Source organism: Sapajus apella, unplaced genomic scaffold (assembly GCF_009761245.1).
Source record: "Sapajus apella isolate SASKATOON/1434 unplaced genomic scaffold, GSC_monkey_1.0 scaffold25, whole genome shotgun sequence".
NCBI classification, from domain to species: domain Eukaryota; kingdom Metazoa; phylum Chordata; class Mammalia; order Primates; family Cebidae; genus Sapajus; species Sapajus apella.
Window position 1 is genome coordinate 162,501 of NW_022436965.1, and position 22,557 is coordinate 185,057.

At 35.7% G+C, this 22,557-nt stretch overlaps 1 long non-coding RNA gene across 1 annotated transcript; it reads left to right on the forward strand.

Moving 5' to 3' along the window:
- Positions 1–5,812: 5,812 nt before the first annotated feature.
- On the forward strand, positions 5,813–19,695 carry LOC116559988. Its single transcript, XR_004272719.1, has 3 exons — positions 5,813–6,045; positions 9,453–9,458; positions 19,350–19,695. It is a non-coding gene; the product is annotated as an uncharacterized LOC116559988 (long non-coding RNA).
- Positions 19,696–22,557: the final 2,862 nt, after the last annotated feature.

Below are 22,557 nucleotides of genomic sequence, written 5' to 3' on the forward strand. Positions count from 1 at the left end.
CAGAAAATTCCTATTCCAACTTGTGTGTTCATGTCTTGAATTTACGCTATTACAAAATATTATGCTTTTAGTGGATTTTTCGTGCTTTTAAAACTGCATGTAATTTTTCATTATGTTAATGTATTTAAAGCCCGATTAACTTATGCATGATTTGTCTACGTGGAGAATATTATGCCTCCATTATCTTTATGTATCTTCTGAGGAAAATAGCACCTTTATTTGTTGATAAATTGCAGACACTGTGTTCTCATGCTTCTTAAATTCTGTCCTCTACACACATTCAGAGGGAATCATTCTGAAATGTTATGAAGTAATACAAAATGCAGGAATAACCATATGATATCAAAAAGCAAGAACTGAAAAAGTAGAGTTGTGGGTAGTTCTTCTTCTTCTTCATTTTTTTCTTTATTTTTTTATTTTTTACTTTTTATTGTAATTTAGGTTCTGGGGTACAGGTGCAGATCATGAAGGATTGTTGCATAGGTACATACATGGCAAGGTGTTTTGTTGCCTTGATCCCCCAATCACCTATATCTGGTATTTCTCCCCTCATTATCCCTCCCCACCTCCACTGTCCCTCCTCTAGCCCCCGCCACTGACCAAAGTGTGTGATGCTCCCCTCCCTGTGTCCACGTGTTCTAATTGTTCAGCACCAGCCTATGAGTGATAATTAATACGGTGTTTAGTTTTCTCTTCTTGTGTCAGTTTGCTGAGGATGATGGTTTCCAGATTCATCCATGTCCCTATGAAGGACATGAACTCATCGTTTTTATGGCTGTGTAGTATTCTATGGTGTACATGTGCCACATTTTCTTTATCCAGTCTAACGATGATGGACATTTGGATTGGTTCCTTTTTAAAGTAGAAGTTTCCATTGGCACTTTGGAGAGTCAAAGAAAAAAAGAATTTAAGTGTAGGGCCGGGTGCAGTGCCTCAGACCTGTAATCCTTCCACTTTGGGAGGCCGAGGCTGACGGATCGCCATGGGGTCAGGATATGGAGACCATCCTGGCTAACATGGTGAAACCCCATCTCTACTAAAAATACAAAAAAAAAAGAAAAGAAAAGAAAAGAAAAATTAGCTGGGTGTGGTGGCACATGCCTGTAGTCCCAGCTAATCAGGAGGCACCTGGGCAACAGAGCAAGACTGTGTCTGGGGTGAAAAAAAAAAAAAAAGTTATTAACTATTGCTTCAATTAATTTTAAAAAAAGGTCTAGTAAGATAGTCAATTTGTCCTTATGTAAGTTTTTGTAGTTTATATATTTCAAGAAATTGTACCATTTTATCTGTATTCAAATTTGTGGACATACAGTTATAGTATTGTTTTCTTATTTTAATTTTCATGAAGTGTAATGACTCCTTTTTCATTTCTGACACTAATGATTTGTGACTCATATTTTTTTCTTAGTTTGTATGGCTAGATTTTTATTAAGTTTATTCAATATTTTTAAGAAGCAGCTTTTGAATTTTTAAAATTTTCTCTGTTGTTTTTCTGTTTTCAAGTTTATTTTTCTATAATCTTTATTTGCTTTCATCTAAAATTGCTTTTTTTTCTAGTTTCCTAGGGTGCACACCTACATGATTCATTCTATATTTCTTCTTTTCTGTTTATGCATGAAATGCTATAAATTGCCTCTAAGCACTGTTTTTACTGCATCCCACAAGTTTTCATAAGTTGAATTTTTATTTACATAGGTTCAAAGTAATTTTTTTTCTTTTTTTTTTTTTTGAGATGAAGTCTCGGCCTGTTGCTGGGTTCGAGTGCAGTGGCGCCATCTTTGCTCACTGTAACCTCTGCCTTCCAGGTTCAAGCAATTGTCCTGTCTCAGCCTCCCGAGTAACTGGGATTGCAGGTGTGCACCACCATGCCTCATTAATTTCTTTGTATTTTTAGTAGAGATGGGGTTTTACCATATTGGTCTTGAACTCCTGACCTTGTGATCCACCCCCTACGGCCTCCCAAAATGCTGGGATTACAGGTATGAACCACCATGCCTGGCCGGTTCAAAATAATTCTAACGTTCTCTTGGAAATTCCTTTCAATCCATGATTTTAGGAGTGTGTTATTTAATCTTCATGTATTTGGGAATTTTTTAGCTGTTATTGATTCCTACTTTAATTATACTGTGGTTTGAAAACATAGTTTGTATAATTTCTATTCTTTTAATTCTACCAGTTGTGTACAGTTGCCTAGTATATTCTGTATTGGTAAATGTTTTATCTGACCTTGAGAATATTGAAATTATATTCAGTACCCTGAAATGTGTATTCTTTCCTTGTTGAAATATTTTATAAATGTCAGTTAGATTGGTTGGTTAATAGTGTATTAACTATTGCGACAAAATTTAAGTTTCCAGCTACATCAGTCATTTCATCTATTTCAACTTGCAGTTCTATCATTTTTGCCTCATCTAGTTTCCTTGGTCTGAAGTACACTTTGTCTGAAATTAATATAGCTACTTCAGTATTTTTTGATTAGTGTTAGCATGGTGTATGCTTTTCTCTCTCCACATTTAATCTGAGTCTTTATACTTAAAGCAGAATTTTTATAAGCAACGTACATTTTTGTCTTATTTTTAAGCCACTCTGACAATCTGTGTCTTTTACTATTACATTTAAATTGTTCTAGTTTAAAAGCATTATTGATACAGTTGAATTACTTCTTACCATATTAAAATTTTTTTAAATACTTTTTAAATTATGGCAAAATACTCATAAAATTGATCATCTTAACCATTTTTAATTATACAGTTCAGTAGAGCTATTTATATTCGCATAGTTTGGTAACCAATCTCCAGAACTTTTTCATATCACAAAACTGAAATATATGCTTTTTACACACTAGCTTCCCATGACTCCTTTTTCTCAGCCCCTGGTGACTACCATTCTACTTTTGTCTCTATGATATTGACTACTCTAGATGTTTTATGTCAGTGAATCATATAGAATTTTTCTTTTGTAATTGACTTGTTTCACTTAATATAGTGTCCTCAAGTTCGTCTATGTTTTAGCATGTATCACAACTTTATTTCTTTTAAGGTAAATAGTATTACATTGCATGTATATACAACTTTTCCTTCCACCTCTTGGCTATGGTGAATATGCTGTTATGAGCATGGTTGTACAAATGTCACTTTGAGACTGCTTGCAAATCATGTAGATACAAATTCAGAAGAGGGCTGCTGAAACAGAAGGTAATCTATTTTTAATTTTTAGGAAAACTTACAAACTGTTTCACCATTTTACATTCTCACCAACAATGTACATGGATTCCAATATCTCCACATCCTGGCCAGCAACTTGCAGTTCTCTTTTTTTTCAATAGTAGCCATTCTAATGGATATAAGATGGTAGCTCATTGTGGTTTTGGTTTGCATTGCTTATGTTTTTATTTGCATTTTCCCAGTGATAAGTGGTGTTGAACATCTCTTAATATGTTTGCTGAACATTTGTATATCTTCCTTGGAGAAATGTCTATTCAAAGCTCTGTTCCCATTTTTGAATTGGTTGTAAATAAACACGTAATTGAAAATAAAAGATTAAAAAAAGGTTAAAGTTAAATAATTTAACAAAATTACAATAATATCAAATCTTTTTAAAATAATGTAAATCAAGGTCTTAGAATAAGGTGCACTAAATACACAAAACTAGGAGAAAAATAAATTTTGTTTAAAGAAACATATGAAAGCTATAAAAATAGGTAATTAGGACATTAGAAATTTTATGCCTATCTAGTTTGAACAAAAACAAAAATATATGAAATACAAAAAAAAAAGATAAAATGGTGGAACAAGAAATAAAATTTTAAAAGATTTAATAAGATAAAAATGTAAAGTAAAAATATTTTAATAAATATTATCAGCTAAGAATTTTACTGAAAATATAAGGGGTAGAAAATGATAATCATAGGCATCTATTCAAAATCTAAAAGTGTCTTAACTAAGAGGCAAAAACAGAACTTGATAATCCATGCTTTTTGTTCTCAATGGGTTGAAATTTAGTACAACAAAGTCCTAAAAAGTGAATTCACTAGTAATGAGCCAGGAAAGAAATCTGAAAAGAACTGCCATTGAAAATCTTCCTGTACCTGCTTAACCAGAGTATTCCTACACTCTCAGGCTTCCAATAAAATATAATATTTTATAAGTGTATGAAGTATTTGATTATCATACATTCCAGACAATCTGTTCATGAATCAATGCAGAGTTCATATATTTAATAGTTGTAGATTTTCATTTCTGTTCAAATTTAATGTTTGTCTTAACAAAGAAATAGAAAATAAAAAATTTATAAACATAAAAATATTTGTAACAGCCGAGAAAATATGTTCATGTAAAATGGAGACAATATGCTGCTTTTAAGGAATAGCATTAACATCAACAAAAAGGAGGTCCACTCAGAATTCATCCAAAGGTCACCATATCAAAGACCAAAGGTAAATAAATCCATGAAGATAGGGAGAAATCAGTGCAAAAAGGCTGGAAATTCCAAAAACCAGAATGCCTCTTCTCCTCCAAAGAATTGCAGCTCCTCATCAGCAAGGGAGCAAAACTGGATGGAGAATGAGTTTGATGAGTTGACAGAAGTAGTCTTCAGAACGTGGGTAATAACAAACTCCTCTGAGTTAAAAGGACCATGTTAGACCAGGCGCGGTGGCTCAAGCCTGTAATCCCAGCACTTTGGGAGGCCGTGGCGGGTGGATCACAAGGTCAAGGGATCGAGACCATCCTGGTCAACACGGTGAAACCCCGTCTCTACTAAAAATACAAAAAATTAGCTGGGCATGGTGGTGCGTGCCTGTAATCCCAGCTACTCAGGAGGCTGAGGCAGGAGAATTGCCTGAACCCAGTAGGCAGAGGTTGTGGTGAGCCGAGATCGTCCCATTGCACTCCAGCCTGGGTAACAAGAGTGAAACTCCGTCCCAAAAAAAAAGAAAAAAAAAAGGACCATGTTCTTGTCCAATGCAAGGAAGCTAAGAACCTTGAAAAACAGACTTATTGCTAACAAGAATAACCAGTTTAGAGAAGAACATAAATGACCTGATGGAGTTGGAAACACAGCGCAAGAACTTCATTAAGCATATACAAATATCAATAGCCAAATCAATGAAGCTCAGAAGAGGATTCCTGAATCAGAAGGTAATGCTATTTTTAACTTTTAGAGGAACTACCAAACTGTTTCACCATTTTACATTCCCACTAGCAATGTACATGGATTTCAGTATCTCCACAGCCTGCCCAGCAGTTGCTGTCCTTTTTTAAATAGTAGTCATGCTAATGGGTACAATGAGATGGTGTCTCATTGTGGTTTTGATTTGCATCGCTTTTGTTTTTTATTTGCATTTTGCCAATGATTAGTGATGTTTAACATCTTTTAATTTGTTTGCTAAACATTTATATATCTTACTTGAAGAAATGTCTATTCAAAGGATGTCAGAGACTGAAGATCAACTCAATGAAGTAAAGAGAAAAGACAAGATTAGAGAAAAAAATAGTGAAAAGAAATGACCAAAGCCTCCAGAAAATATGGAAGTATGTGAAAGACCAAATCTACGTTTGATTGGTGTTCCTGAAAATGACAGGGAGAATGGAACCAAGTTGGAAAACACTCCTCAGGATGTTATCCAGGAGAACTTCCCCACCCTAGCAATGCAAACCAACATTCGAATTCAAAAAATTTCAGAGAACACCATAAAGATATTCCTTGAGAAGAGCAACTCTAAGACACATAATCATCAGATTCATCAAGGTTGAAATGAAGGAAAAAATGTTAATGGCAGCCAAAATGAAAGGTCAGGTTACCCACAAAGGGAAGTCCGTCAGTCTAAGAGTAGATCTCTCAGTGGAAACCCTGCAAGCCAGGAAAGAATGGGAGCCAATATTCAACATTTGTAAAGAAAAGAATTTTCAACTCAGAATTTCATATCAAGCCAAACTAAGCTTCATAAGCAAAGGAGAAATACAATTATTTACAGACAAACAAATGCTGAGAGATTTTGTCACCACCAGGCCTGCCCTACAAGAGCTCCCGAAGGAAGCACTAAACGTGAAAAGGAACAACTGGTATCAGTCAATGCACAAATATATCAAACTGAAAAGGCCATCAACACTAGGAAGAAACTACCTCAACTAACGGGCAGAACAACCAGCTAGCATCATAATGATAGGATCGAATTCACACATCACAATATTAACCTTAAATGTAAATGGGCTAAAAGCCCCCCTTTTAAAGACACAGACTGGCAAATTGGATAGTCAAGACCCATCGGTGTGCTGTATACAGGAGACCTATCTCACATGCAAAGACAAACATAGGCCTAAAATAAAGGGATGGAGATATATTTTCCAAGCAAATGAAAAGCAAAAATAGCTCCTCTTGGAATACTAGTCTCTGATAAAATAGACTTTAAACCAACAAAGATCAAAAGAGACAAACAAGGGCATTACACAATGGTAAAAGGATCAATGCAACAAGAAGAGTGAAGTATTCTAAATATATATTCACCCAATACAGGAGCACCCAGATTCATAAAGCAAGTTCTTAGAGATCTACAAAGAGACTTAGACTCCCACACAATGATAATGGAAGACTTTAACACCCCACTTTCAACATTAGATCAATGAGACAGAAAATTAACAAGGATATCCGGGACTTGAACTTAACTCTGGACAAGTCAGACCTAACAGACATCTACAGAGCATTCCACTCCAAATCAACAGAATATACATTCTTCTGAGAAACACATCACACTTATTCTAGAATTATTTACATAATTAGAATTAAAACACTCCTCAGCAAATGCAATAGGATGGAAATAATAACAAACAATCTCTCAGACCACAGTGCAAGCAAATTAGAACTCAGCATTAGGAAACTCACTGAAAACCGTACAACTACGTGGAAACTGAACAACCTGCTCCTGAATGACTATGGGGTTAATAATGAAATTAAGGCAGAAATAAAGATGTTGTTTGAAACCAATGAGAATGAAGACCCAACGTACCAGAATCTCTGGGACTCATTCAAAGCAGTGTCTAGGGGGAAATTTATAGCACTAAATTCCCACAAAAGAAAGCAGGAAAGATCTGAAGTCAATACCCTGACCTCACAATTAAAAGAACCGGAGAAGCAAGAACAAACAAATTCAAGAGCTAGCAGAAGATGAGAAATAACTAAGATCAGAGCAGAACTGAAGGAGATAGAGACATGAAAAAATCCTTTAAAAAATCAGTAAATCCAGGAGCTGTTTTTGTTAGAAGATCAACAAAATAGGTTAACTGTTAGCCAGAAAAATAAAGAGAGAAGAATCAAATAGATCCAATAAAAATGATAAAGGGGATATCACCACCAATCTCACAGAAATACAAACTACCATCAGAACATAGTATAAATGCCTCTAAGCAAGTTAACTAGAAAATCCAGAAGAAATGGATAAATTCCTGGAAACATACACACTCAAGACTGAACAGGGAAGTTGAATCCCTGAATAGACAAATGACAAGTTCTGAAACTGAGGCAACAGTTAACAGCCTACCAACCAAAAAAAGTCCAGGACCAGACAGATTCACAGCTGAATTCCACTAGAGATACAAAGAGTAGCTGGCACAATTTTTTCTGAAACTATTCCAAACAATTGAAAAAGAGTGAATCAAAACCACATTTAGATATCATCTCATGCCAGTTAGAATGGTGATCATTGAAAGCTCAGTAGACAACAGATGCTGGAGAGGGTCTGGAGAAATAGGAACACTTTTACGCTGTTGGTGGGAGTGTATATTAGTTCAATCATTGTGAAAGACAGTGGTGATTCCTCAAGGATCTAAAGCTAGAAATACCATTTGACCCAGAAATCCCATTGCTGGATATATACCCAAAGGATTAGAAATCATTCTGCTATAAAGATACATGCACACGTATATTTATTGAGGCACTGTTGACAATAACAAAGACCTGGAACCAACCCAAATGCCCATCAATGATAGGCTGGATAAAGAAAATGTGGCACATATAGACCATGGAATACTATGCAGCCATAAAAATGATGAGTTCATGTCCTTTGCAGGGCCATGGATGAAGCCGGAAACCATCATTCTCAGCAAACTAACACAAGAACAGAAAACCAAACACAGCATGTTCTCACTCATGAGTGGGAGTTGAACAATGAGAACACATGGACACAAGGAGGGGATCATCACATACTGTGCCCTGTCAGTGGGTGGGGGGCTAGGGGAGGGGTAACATTAGGAGAAATCCCTAATGTAGACAACAGGTTGATGGGTGCAGCATACCACCATGGCACATGTATACCTATGTAACCTACACGTTCTGCACATGTACCTCAGAACTTAAAGTATATATAAAAAGCTGCTTTTAAGTTAAAAATATTTTCTTTAGAAAAATATTTTTATTTCACAATTGACAAATATATATTGTTAAAGTAAAACAAGGTATTTATTATTGGTGCTATGTGATTAGCACCAATCACATTTGGAAGTGGTTTGTTCCTGTGAAAATTATGATGAAATTTGACCTCCCACATAGCAGTGTTGAAAGGTGGGACCTAGTGGGAAGTGTTTGGGTCATGGGGGCAGTTCCTTTATGAATCGATTAATACCCATATATAGGGGTGAGTGAGTGCTTGCTCTTGCAAGAATGAATTAGCTCCCATGAGAGCAGGGTATTACAAATCTGGCTTCCTCAGTTTCTCTCTTTTATTTCCTCTCTTGCCATGTAATTTCTTTCCATATTCCTGCTGCTCTCTTTCCACTCTCTTTCATGAGTTGAAGCAGCTTGAGGCTTTTGCCAAATGCAGCTGCCAAATTTTGAACTTTCCAGTTGCCAGAATCGTTATCCAAATAAACCCTTTTTAAATAAATGATCCAACCTCAGGTATTCTGTTATAGCAGCGCCAAATGAACTAAGACAACTGTTTCTTTCCAGTGTATTCCACTTTGGTTCTTTTGGAACACTGGGGTCCTGTTTAGTGAACTGTTAATGCTCATGCATAAAATGCCATGATAGAAAGAGTTAATGGCACTCCAGAAGTGCTGACTTATTACCCGCGATCAGACGCTGCTTTGAAGGAATTGAGCTGAATGCGGTTGCAATTATAAACTGAATGGTTCTTAAAGGAATAAGTCCTCCATGACAAATGTGTGACAAATAACTATTCCCACAGCACATTATTAACCCACAAACTTCAGTACAGTTTTCTACTAGTTCATGTATGAGAGAATAAAGAGCCAGATTGCACCATTTACTAGTCTTTCCTTGCTGGCCTGCTGCGAATGAGGGGATGTGGGACACGACATTCGGAAACAGTTGAAGGCCTCTTATGCTTATATTGCTGTTTTATGACTTTTACTTGAATGATTTTCATGGTTATCCCCTCTGTTGTAGTAGCTGTTGAAAAGATTCCAGTTTCTATGCTTTTACTGACCAAGCAAGCTAAGAAAGAAGTCAGAATAAACCGGTGGACTCAAAGCATTTCTATTCTCAAAGCATTTGCACATTAGTACAGCAATCATTAGGTTATTTTCCATTGAACAGTTTTCTCTTCCACTTTTTCTCAATTTGACAATCATTCTGTTGCTGTAGTGAAATGCCCAGTTCCATAGATAAAGGTAGAAAATGCTTTCAGTTTTCTCTATAAAAATTGTTCTCAAATTTTTATTAGAGCAATTCCAAATACTGGAATTTGCGAGAGGGATCTGCAAGAAATCATGGCAAAGACATGTAAACGTCATTTTCTGTCCTCTTTTTCCCATTCCTTTATACTTAAACCTGAGGAATAGCAGGACTATTGCATCAATGTTACCAAGTTTGATATCACATTAAAATGTATCTCTCTCAACAAAAGCATGTTTTTTAAATAGTTGAGCAAAATTAATTATAATTATTTAGAACTTTTTATTACTTTCACACCAAAACATATTTTGATAAATTATACAAATTATATTTTTAATATATAAAACTATAATTTAAAATACTGTTTTTATTGGGGGATTTTCTATTTCCTGAACAATAAATAAAAAATAGATAAATAAGATCCTTCTAAACTCATAAAACCCCAACATGCTATTATGATATATGTGTAAATGGTCAATTGTAGAATTTTTTTCTCCTTGCATTCCACTCCCAATTAATATGTCTCTATTTTCAACAAAGACAACTGTTATCTGTGATTGCCATCTCTTATCTCATCCAAATATTTTGTATTTTGCAAGCATTTGTGATGCTTTTCTTCTTTGCTGCCTGTATACAGCTTGTTTCTTTTCACAGCATGTTATTCTCACCAGTATTCTCTTACTATTTTCTGTCTCTGTATTGTCTATCTCTTGCCTAAATAACTTAAGTCTTTTTTCTGTAGCAGTTCATATTGAAAAGAACCAAAATCATGACTGAATTTAATATATACTTTAGAAGATGCTTTTCTTTAAGCATATGTGATGTATGCATTTGTTCAACTTTAGTAGAAGCTGTCAGTTTTCAACATGGAGGTAATGTGTATGTGAAAGCGTTTCCATTGCCATACATTCTCACCAACACTTAGTATTGTAAGCTCTTTTTAAAAATTTTTATTAAAGTTTATTATCCCTTAGGAAAACTGCAAAAATCTCTTATTACCATGTATAACATTAGAATATATTAACGAGAGCATAGAAATTTGGCTCCTGATGAAAGACCTATGTGTGAACTTTCAGGCTCAATCATGGTCCATTTTAAAGCTTTACCTGGCAAGCCTCGAGGGGAAAGCTGCCCTTTCTGCAACAGACCTACTGCACAGCTGATGCATACTAGTCTCTGAAGGAAGTTGGGATCAAAGATTCAGGCCCTCAGGCCAGCCCAGCTTTCCTGTATTTGTATTCCTACCCTGGTGCCTTCATTTCTAAGCCTTTTTATCTGAGGTTCTAGACAGAGGGGATCTCTTCAGGCTCCTCCGCCAGGGCTTCCTTATGAAAAAAGAAGGATACCTTGAAGACACCTTTCCCCGCTCTGACTCAGTGAGTCAGTACGAGTGCTTTTCTACTCATAGACATTCCTCCATTACACTCACCATCCGCCCCCAACTTCATGGTCCAAAAAGACATTGGAACCTTTTGTTCCACCCTTGTTCTACTGTCAGATGACCCCAAACTCTGCACTGATCTACCTGACCACCCCCAACAGGCAGCACTTACATGGTGAGAGATGGAACATGAGGTGTTAGTGCTTTCTCCAGGTTAGACTCTTGTTTATATCATTACAGAAAGTGATTAAATGCTTAAATATTTCATTTATGGCTTTTGCTGTTTTAATTGGTTAACTCTAACACTGGGCAGCCCAGATCTTTTTCCCAGCACAGCCAACCTCCTGACAGAGTATTTTACCAAGAGGGCAAAGGATGAGTTTACATTTCAAAAGTTACATATGACTAAAATTCACTAAATATATAAATTATACTTCAGGGTCAATAAAAGTCTAAGAATATAAATAGGAATGCAAATCTATCCACCCTCTTAAGGAAAAGCATAATAAATTACCCACCATTTAGGAAGTTTAGAGCTACACTAGCAGAATTAACAAAACAAAGCCTATGTAGAAAATAACAGGGAAGAAGAATTGTCTAATGAAGGATTAGAACCCCTGATATGAATACATGGCATCTGAGTGAGGTTTTGTAAAGGGTAAGTAAGATTTTTCAGATTGTAAAGAGGCAGAGTATTTTAATCAGGTAAAAGTATATGTACCAAAAAAGGCACAGAAGCAGATAAACGTGACATATTGGAGAGCAGCAATAATCTAAATGAATGATAGTTTTATTAAGTAAAAGTAATGAAAAATGAGGCTACATATGTAATGTTAGAAGCCAGATGATGGCAGGGATTCAAATAAAGGAATAAATTTTTTTGTATAAAAATACCATGACTAGAAATTGATGACATCATTAATTCTATTTGATTATTTTTTACATAAGCCCCAAATAGCTAATATTTGAGTATAAGTCACATCTTTAAAGTTTAGAATTCATAATATGTAATTACACATACATCCGTGCATCCTTTTTTGCCTTTTGATTTGCTTAAATTGTATAGAAACACCTTTTTCTGTTTTCCATTATTAAGGAAAATAAGATTCCAGCTTCTTAATTTACAAATGATGTCAGAAAATTAAATACCATTAACAGGATTCTTGCACAGGAAAAGTTATTCTGCTTTTTACAAATATGAACTTTAAAAGATTTTCCAGAACACTCACTACATTAACGCTTAAAATAGTAGTATTTTATCATTTGGAGCATTGTTGAGAAGAATATTTTTGTATAGATCTACGTCTCTTTTGGACACTGATTTCTCTCTGCGGTGAAAATGTTTCTCTGCCTTCTGTAGCTGTTTGTGAACATGTTTTATGCTTTAAACCAGATAATTAAGCCAGTGATTTTGACACTATATGGTTTTCTTTGTTGCTTCTTTACTGCTGATTCTAATACAAAGTCATGAACTTTGGGGATGGTCAGCAGGCTCAGTAAGTATGGATTAGGTGATGGGATAATATGGAAATGTGCAGAAAAGCTGCACTATTCAGTTAAGTCATCGTATCTCTCCTGTTACCAGTTTACCACTCCACATTTTCACACAGCACTAGATGATTTCATCTACAAGTAAACTGTGCCATTCTTAGCCATATAGTAAAATAATTTTAATCCTGACTCATAATCAAACTCCCTTCCATAAATATCTAATTGGGCATATCTTCTGAACCAGTATTTTCAAGTTATAACTGAATGCTAATTTTTGACCAGGAAGAAATATACCAAATGTCATCATCTCCTCTTATTCATGTTGATTCTGTTTGCTTCCTCTGCTGCTTCCAATAATGGAGATTGTGATTTCATTTGTGAAATAATCCGTTTCTCATTAATCATGTGTTAATATATATTGATTACCAACTTGGCAATGCTCTATCTAATGAGGCGATGATGAGGAGAAATAAATATAAGAGAAATTTCCTCCTAGAGTTTATATACTATGGAGAGCTTAACATTCCCTTTCCTTGGCTTTTTTCAAAGAAATCCCACCTGAAACAATTGCTTACCTTTGAAATGTTTTATTTCATTTCATTGGGAGACACATGCTTCGGATCATTATTTATCAAATATATTTTATCCTTTATACATATAAACACATAGTGCCAAGTTAAGTTTTATTTCTGATACTACTGTTGAGTCACATAGGGTTAATTTAGTGAGAGGAATAGTTCCAAAATACCAAGTAAACATTAATTAGTCTCTACCCTAAGTCAATAATTACCTTTTTAAAAAAAAGTTCTAAGCAGAAAGTTTTTTTCCTTTTTACTTAAAAATAAAAAACATCTTCAAAAAATCACTTACATGAATCACTTTTCAAATGTAAAATCTTAATGTTTCTCGTAAAATGCCAAGTAAGGATGCTGACATGTATAAAATTCAAAAGTTATTTGGGATTTGATGCTCAGAAGGTAATTGCATGCCATATGTGTTGAACTCTAAATTGGGCTGGGCACATCTGTATAGATTCACAGAAGAGAATTAAAGTCTTGAAGGTAAACTCATCATCCTCTATCAATAACCAGAAATACACCTTTGAATCTGATATTCCCTGACATTCTCGTGCATGAATGTGTTGAAGTCAGATAAATCTTTAGGTTATTTATTTTAAACTATTGGATTCTAGAGTACTGCTTCACATTTCAATTTTTTAACCTTAGTTCTTTTTTATCAGAAGGTTATTTTCTTAGAAAAGTAGATCAAGCATTGTCCTATGAAATTTTTCTTAGATGTTTAATGTTAAGTGCATGTTTTTAAACTAATAAAGCTATTATTAATAAGAATATAGCAGAAGACGTTATTCCCATTAAAAGGAATAAGTTTAGGGAAGGTCTGATTTTGTTGGAATTGGAAACTAACAAGGTATTTCATACCTGTAAATGTGTTATGTAGGGCATGCCTATAAGAGCTATTATTTCAGTTTGGTAAGATTTATAATAATTTTTATTTGGTGGTGGAGAATATTAAAGTGTGTGACTCCATTTTTATTATTGCCAATGGCTTTCAAACCCCAATACTTTCCCTTCCTTCCTGCCCCTTATCCAGAGAACTGAGAAGAAAACTCAGGCTCACTCCTTTTGTGCTGGTAGGGAATTCAAACCACGTGACATTCCTTAACACTAATGTTTCTTGGTGTATTCACTGTCTTATTTCATTATGTAATGTTTACTTAATTTTGATCACAGTATTTTGTGAGATTTTTAGAAAAGTAGCTTTTTAGATGAACTTTAAGCAATGAACACAGAATGTTATCCCTCTTCAACCTTGCAGCCTTAGCCTGGCAATAAATTTTAGGTAGCTCTCTTGAGACAGAAACCAAAGTCCCTTTGTGACCCATGTAATCTGAAGGCCTCCTGCCCTGGCCAGGACCTGAAGGCCTTCTGCAAGCCCCACATGCCCTGCATGCTCTAAAGTCTTCCTCCCTCCGCCAGCACCCAGATTCTACTGTACACTCATGCCCCCAGCTGTTAATCACCTACTCTTCGATTTGCATTGTTCAGAGTGGGCTGTTACTTATACAACTCATGACCAGCTCTGATCTGATCAAATAAGAGAAAAATTCTGCTATCGGATACACTATCCAATAAGCTAAGAGCCACTTCTATATTTGGTCTTTTTTGATTATTTTCTCAGAACTCTGGACTATTACAGTTTCTTTATATCTTGTAGTTACTATTTTATCACAGTTAATAACACATACTAAAATTATTCTGCTTAACCGACCAGGTAGCTTCTATCTCCCAATTAGATAAGACAACTACACCCTACTCATGATAACTTATTCAGGTCTTTTCTGTCTACATTACATAATGGAATCTATACTTCATGTTGACAATAAAAATCCAGGGTTTCACCTAGTACAAGACAAGACTTCTAAATAAAGAGAATTCAAAGTTCCAAAAATGAGCAGTATAAATCCTTTAAGTTGGTCCTTGAGACTGATAGTAAGTTAGGCCACTCTTCCTTACACTGCTTAGGTTCTCAGTACCACATATGCTACTTTTGTGTGTATAACAGCATAGTATTGTCAATGATGTAAAATGGGTGCTGTGTTCTAAATGATGGGGACCCATTCATGAGGCTAAAACCTCTGAGTTGGCACATCCACCGTTTCTTCTATAGGCCACGTCATTATCCTGAGGCTGGCAGCTCAGTGATGTTGTGTAACTTAAAACAGTAAAATCCATGAGCGTGCATCCACTACTCTATCTCCTTTATTGTAAGGTAGTTCCCTTAAACCAATGCAGTATTTTGAAATATTGAATATACAGAATTCCATGTTAATGGATTACACGTTAGCCCTCAGATAACAGTATTGACTGTGGGTCTGTGGGTATAAAAAGCAAACACATACCTTAAGCATGTGTCTGTTTCAATTAAGGTAAAATGAATATTTGCTTCTTTGGTGGTGTCAAATATAGTCAACTTGTCAGATATAGTCATCAAGTGGCTGGCTGGTCTCCTTAAAGGGTGATGCCATATTGGAGACTCAGCTTGGTCTCTGTTACTAGCAAGTTTGGTGTTTCTCAGTGTATCATTTTTTAGGAATGGTGCCTTATGCGTTAGCTACACACTGTGCAGATACTATGGTAGCTACTGGCAGAGGCTGGCTGCTGATAACCAAGTCATTTTCTTTACTTGATTGTTTAGGTGCCTCTTCTGTGGTGGATGATCTGGGCATCTAGGGTAGCTACTCATGCAGTTTATTGCTGCCTTCTGACTCCACTCATGTCTGATCCTAGATGTATCTTTTCCGTCTCATGATGGTTTTCGGATGGATCTTCATATTAGTTTGGTTTGATGGTCTTCCCAAAACTCACGATGAACAATTTTGACTACGTGGTTCCTTGTGGTTTCATCTTGAGGTGGTCTGTTACTGTCACACCCTGATAGCACACCAGGAGTTACTCTTAGAAAAAAAAATATATAATTATGCAATAAAAATTGCAGGATTTTACTTCAGAGTCCCAAGAGTCCACAGTTTTTTTTTTTTTCCCATATGACATGGTCATGAATTCCAGATAGCATCTTCCCTTACCACAGATAATTGAAATACTAGTATCTTATGATGCAAGTGTCAAAGCTTCCACCTGCTGAGGAATCCTGCCCTGCTTTAGGTCCCACTCACAGATGTCAGCTTTTTGATCGTGTTGTAGGAATATCATCAGCTGTGAGATATTTTGCCTTCAGAAGCTGTTATTTCCATTATATTACAGTGCCTCTGCATTTATAGTTTTATCTCAATGCCAAATTCCTAATAAACAAATGCTTTAATTTTTCAACTATTTTCTTTTATCCTTTACTTACATATTTATATCTTACCTAATATAAATTCGCTACCAATGTTCATTGTGAACTATGGCATGCTTATGAAAGAGTATATTTGAAGTATGTACAGTTTAAATAGAAATAAATTGACAGCCTAAGTGCTATTTTCTAGTCATATCCCTCTCCCTACCTGACATAGGCAAGAACAACTACGTGACACTTTGGTCAGTCATGCCTTTGATTTCTTTATAATTGATCCCCTATACAATTATTGCAAAAACAGTGAATTTCTTTGATTTGATTGTTTTTAAGTTTCATGTAAATGAAGCGATGAAGCGATTTTTAAGATGATGCTAGCTGCTATACCAAGCAAATCGTAACATACCTAATGAATGGAAGCTATAACATTAATTCCCTACTCGCAAACTGCAAGTGTTTCTGACTGGTGACGACTCCCCTCCAAGCAACTATATGTGAAACCCAGAAACGTTCCATTTTATGATTCTGCTATCTTCAAAATATATTTTCACTGTCAGTATATTTGTTCACATCAGGTGAAGTAAAGGGAAGACCAGGGAGGATCAAAAGTGACAGGTTTTTAAGCGCTAACCCTGAAAGCAGTGCATATTAATTTACTTGAGTTGCATTTGCTACAACCCATTTACACATTTACTCATTTAAGGAAATCTGAAAAACACAAGGGGAAGAGAAGGGGCATGAGGCATGAAATGTGTCAGCAAGCCAACACCAAGAAATTAAGTCGGATTCATTATTACTGTTCTCTCCTAATGCTGACTGAGGACTAAAGTAAGACATAGTTTATTTAATTAAATTTAAGCTTATTTAAATAAGCAAATTTATTGCTCTGTAAAGCCTGCAACCTGAAGCCAATAAGGAAGATGGAAGTTCTGTTGAATGGCTTGTTCAAGAGCCCAGCATGGCATGTTTTGATAAGTGAAACGAGTGACATAGCCGCTATTAATAATGTTTGAACCAATAAAGTGTATAAGGGGTGTCCTGGTGATGGCTTGTATTGTGTTCTTAGTATACGCAAAATCATGTTACCTTGATTTATTATTTGAGAATCTACGAGGCAAGAAATGTCTAAAATTCTTTACTCTTTTACTCTGTAACAATGTACAAGTGAAACTGATTTGTAAATTGGCCAGGATGTCCAGTACTATGATTTCTGTCTGAATTTGGCCAGTGGTGCTGAGCCTTGGGTGCTGTCCTTATTCAGGGACATCCCTGTTAAGAAATGAAAAGCAATAGCTATCCAGCAAGCCCCATCACGATCGCAGTTCCATTATTAAAGTATGCAAAATTCTATTGCTGTACAGGCAGTTAATCCCAGTTACCTCAGTAGCTAAATAATCTGGGAAAGAGATGTCCTTTTCTAGAACCGTGGCATCTAACAAGAGACTCAGGACAGGGGAGGCCGCCCCTTCTTATAGGTGAAAAATGCCAGAAGGCTCAGGATTAGGTACAACTGGTGGTAAGGAGGCCTCAGGAGCCGTGCTGAGTTTGTAGAGCTTGTAGGGTGCTGTTTCCATGAATCAAAACATCATAGGTAACTCAGCATGAAGGGCCATGGTCTCAAACTTGTCATATCCTCTTATGCCAGGAGAGAGCTCAGCATGTGGCCAGCGATTGCCACTCTACTGCTGTATAATGCAGGATCGATGAAGGTAGTTACTTGAATAAGAAATGTATGAAGAACTTATGGCCATAAATGTGTATTTACAATCCGTAACAGCAGGTGCTATCCCTCTGTGGCAAAAAGTCTCTCGGGGTCACTAGAGGGATGGTCTGTTACATCACAATTGAGGTAGATTCTAGAGTCCTTTGTTGGAAAGAGCCCATTCAAGCTTCAAGCTGGGACAGTTTGCATGAGGAAACTGTCCTTGGGACAGTGTAAATGAGGAAGATGTTGCCTCCAGAACCCCAAAAAACTTAAACATTCAGGGGCCTGTTTTACCATTGTGGGTGCTGAGAGGATCAATAACTGCTTCCTGACACTGTCAGCATGGAGGCACCCTCAGTTTACCAAACAACTTTCAGAAATTTAACGTAGGCAGAGGTCTTGCACTATGTGTGGGACGTGGCCGATCCCCATTTTACATACTTCTTTATAAGTATGTATGTGACCTGAATGAAAATGCCAAATGAACGTTTCTAGGGGAGGATGTCTTCAGTGTAATGTCACACCTGTGCTCCCAGGGAGAACTGCATGCAGTTCTTACTTGAAAAGACTGTGAGTTGGGCAAGGTTGTTCAAGGACCTCAGAAGTAAATGTGTGCTGTGTCCCTTCAGAGGTGAAAGCACTCTGCTGCTGAGAGGCTGTTGGTGCACTGAACACAGAATATTAGCCAAACCAATAATAGCAAAACATCTCACAGGTGGATTGAGTTAGTAATTTTCACAATATTGGATATGAGGGCCTTAGTAGATAGAAGACTAGTATTAGGATTTCAGTAACCCACCATGAAGTATCATTGATTATTTCCAAGATTAAGAATAGGCCAATTGGATGGTTAAATAGAGGAGTGTGGGGAACAATTCCTCCCCCTTTATCTGGGCTTTATATAATACAATTCAATTCTTAAAAGCCCTGTTTTAATTTACAGTGGGCATATTAGCTTTTTTAATTTAGGGAATGATCCTTGGATCCCATTTTGTCATCCCAGTTTATAAGATCCAAAGACTTAATGTATTTTCGCTTTATTACTCATTGGATCCGAGTGTTCATATCCACTGTGGGATATTTAAGGGCAGTGGGTGAGATGACCATGGGGAACGCAGGCAAGGGAGTAGTTCAGGTAAGGCATAGCTATTTGTCCTCTATTTTATATGCTGCAACTCCCCTAAGATTAATAGGCATTACGTTGTTTAAGTTTATGGAGTCCCTAGGTATAACTTATTTTAGGCCCAGTGTATTGATTAAGTCCATGAAGGTTTGCAAGCTGATGCACTTCAGCAGATTTTGACATTAAATCTACCACCTACATTGTAAGAGAGAAAAAGCCAGCAACCAGCAGTAACCTTTTATCCTTGTGTTATATAAATTCTTTTAAGATTTATTTTATTGCTGATTGACACATAATAATTATACATATTTATTGGGTCTAATATGTGTAATAATTAGAGTAATTCACATACCCATTACATATTTATTTAACATTTATGATCTCTTTGTGATGAGAACATTCAGAAGCCTCTCTTCTATTTTGAAACATGCAATACATTATTGATAAATGTATTCACTCTATTGTGGAATAAAAAGCCAGAAGTTATTTCTCCTATCTAACTGTAGATTGTACCCCCCCGTTGACCAACCTCTCCTTATCCCTGCTATCCCGTATCCAGCCTCTGGTAACCATTATTCTACTCTCAACTTCTGCGAGATCACCTTTTTAGATTCCATATATGAGGTAGTGATATGGTTTGGTTGTGTCCCCAACGAAATCTCATCTTGAATTGTAACTTCCACAATTCCCAGATGTCATGGGAGGAACCCAGTGGGAGGTGATTGGATTATGGAGGTGAGTCTTTTCTGTGCAGTTCTGTTGATAGCAAATGAGTCTGATGAGATCTGGTGGTTTTAAAATGGAAGTTTCTCTGCAGGAGCTCCCTCTTTGCCTGCTGCCATTGACGTAAGGTGTGAGTTGCTCCTCCTTGCCTTTTGCCATGATTGTGAGGCCTCCTCAGCCACATGAAACTATGAGTTCAATTAAACCTCTTTCTTCTGTAAATTGCCCAGTCTTGGGTATGACTTTATCAGCATGAAAGCAGACTAATACAGGGAGATCATGTAGTGTTAGTCTTTCTGTGCCTGGCTAATTTCACTAATTTAAATTCCAACCAACAATGTAGCAGGGATGCCTTTTCTCCACATCCTCACAAACACTTGTTATCTTTTGTCATTTTTGACAATAGACATTTTAACTGGAGTGAGAGAGTTTCTCACTGTGGGTTTGATTTGCACTTCACTGGTAACTAGTGCTGCTCTTCAGCATTTTCTCATATGCCTTTTGGCCATTTGTAATGTCACTTTTTGAGAAATGTCTCCTTAAGCCTTTTGCCCATTTTTAAATCAGGTTATTTGTTTTTGTTAGTGAATTGAACTCCTCATATATTTTTGATATGAACTCCTTATCTGATGTATAGCTTGTAAATATTAATATAGTCTCTCATATGTTACTTTTTCACTCTTAATTATTTCCTTTGATGTGCAAAAGATTTTAAGTTTGATGCCATCCCATTTGTCTATTTTTGCTTTTGTTTCCTATGCTTTAGAGGTGTCATTGAAAAAGTAATCCTTGCCCAGACCAAGGTCATGAAGTTTTTCCCTGAAGTTTTCTAGTAGCTTTGTAGTTTCAGCCTTATATTTAGATCTTTGATTGATTTAGAGTTGATTTTTTATATGACAAAATATACATATCTAATTTCATTCTTCTGCAAGTGAATATTCAGTTTTTCCAACACCATTTATTGAAAAGATTGGCTTTCACTAATGTGTGTTTTTGGCACTGTTGTTGAAAATCAGTGAGCTGTAAGTGCATGGATTTATTTATGGATGTTTTATCGTGTTCGATTTGTCTGTGTGCTTTTTTATGCCAGTACCATGCTGATTTGGTTACTTACAGTTTTGTAGGATATTTTAAGGTCAGGTAGTGTGACATCTCCACCTTTGTTCTCTTTGCTCAAGATTGCTGGTTCCTTGAGGTATTTTGTGTTTCCATACCAATTTTAGAATTTTCTTTGTATTTCCATGATAAATGTATTTGATATTTTGATAGGGATTGCATTAAATTTGTAGATTGCTTTGGATAGTATATACATTTTAGCAATATTAATTCTGCCAATTCATGAACACAGGATATCTTTACCTTTATTTGTGTCTTCAGTTTCTTTTATCAATGTTTTCTAGTTTTTATTGCAGAGATCTTTCCCCTCCTTGGTTAAATTAATTTAAGTACTGCATTTTTGTATCTATCTTAAATTGAATTGTTTTCTTGATTTTTTTCAGATAGTTTGCTATTAGCATATAGAAATGCTACAGATTCTTCTGTTTTTTTCTGTCCTGCAACCTTACTGAATTTGTTTATTAGTTCTAACAGTGCTCTTTTGTGGTCTTTAGGGTTTCCTATATATAAAATCATGTCATTTGCAAATGGGAACAGTTTAATTACTTTTTAAAAATTTGAATGCCTTCTATTTCTTTCTGTTGCTTATTTGCTCTGGCTAGAACTTCCAGGAGCAGGTTGAATAGAAATAGTGAAAATGGGCATCCTTATCTTGTTCCAGATCTTAAAGGAAAAGCTTTCAACTTTTACTTATTCAGTATGATGTTAGCTGTTGGGTTGTCACACATGGAGTTTATTGTGTTGACATATATTTCTTCTATACCCAATTTTTGGGAGGTTTTCAATCAGCAAGGGATGTTGGATTTTGTCAAATTCTTTTTCTGCATCTATTGAGATGATCACACCTTTTTTGTTCTTCATTCTGTTAATGTGATGCATCAATTTATTAATTTGCATATGTCAAAACATCCTTATGACTCTGTGATGAATACCACTTGGTCATGGTGAATTATCTTTTGATGTACTATTGAGTTAGGTTTGCTAAGATTTTGTTGAAAATTTTTGCATCTGTGTTTGCTAGGGATATTGAACTGTAGTTTCTTTGTTTTTGTTGTGTCATTGTCTGGCTTTTGTATCAGGGTAATAGTGGCCTTGTAGAAAGAGTTTAGAAGTATTCCCTTCTACGCTGACTTTGGAATACTTTGATCAGGGTTTGTATTAGTTTTTCTTTAAGTGTTTGGTAGAATTTAGAGATGAACACAGTAGGGCTTGGGATTTTCTTTGATAGAACACTGTTTTATTTATTCATTTATTATTTGTTTATTTATTACCACTGCTTCAATCTCCTTACTTGTTATTGGTGTGTTCAGATTTTCTATTTCCTCATAGTCAATCTTGGTAAGTTGTATGTGTCCAAAAATGTATCCATTTCTTCTAGGTTATCTAATTTGTTCACGTATAATTGTTCAGAATAGTTTCGTACGAATCTCTGTATTTCTTTGGTACTAGTTTTATATATCTGATTTTACATATTTGATTTTACTCTTTTTTTCTTAGTCTGGGAAAAGATTTGTATTTAAAAAAATATTTAGTTGATTTTGACTTTTTCTAGTCTCTATTTTGTTTATTTCTGCTAGG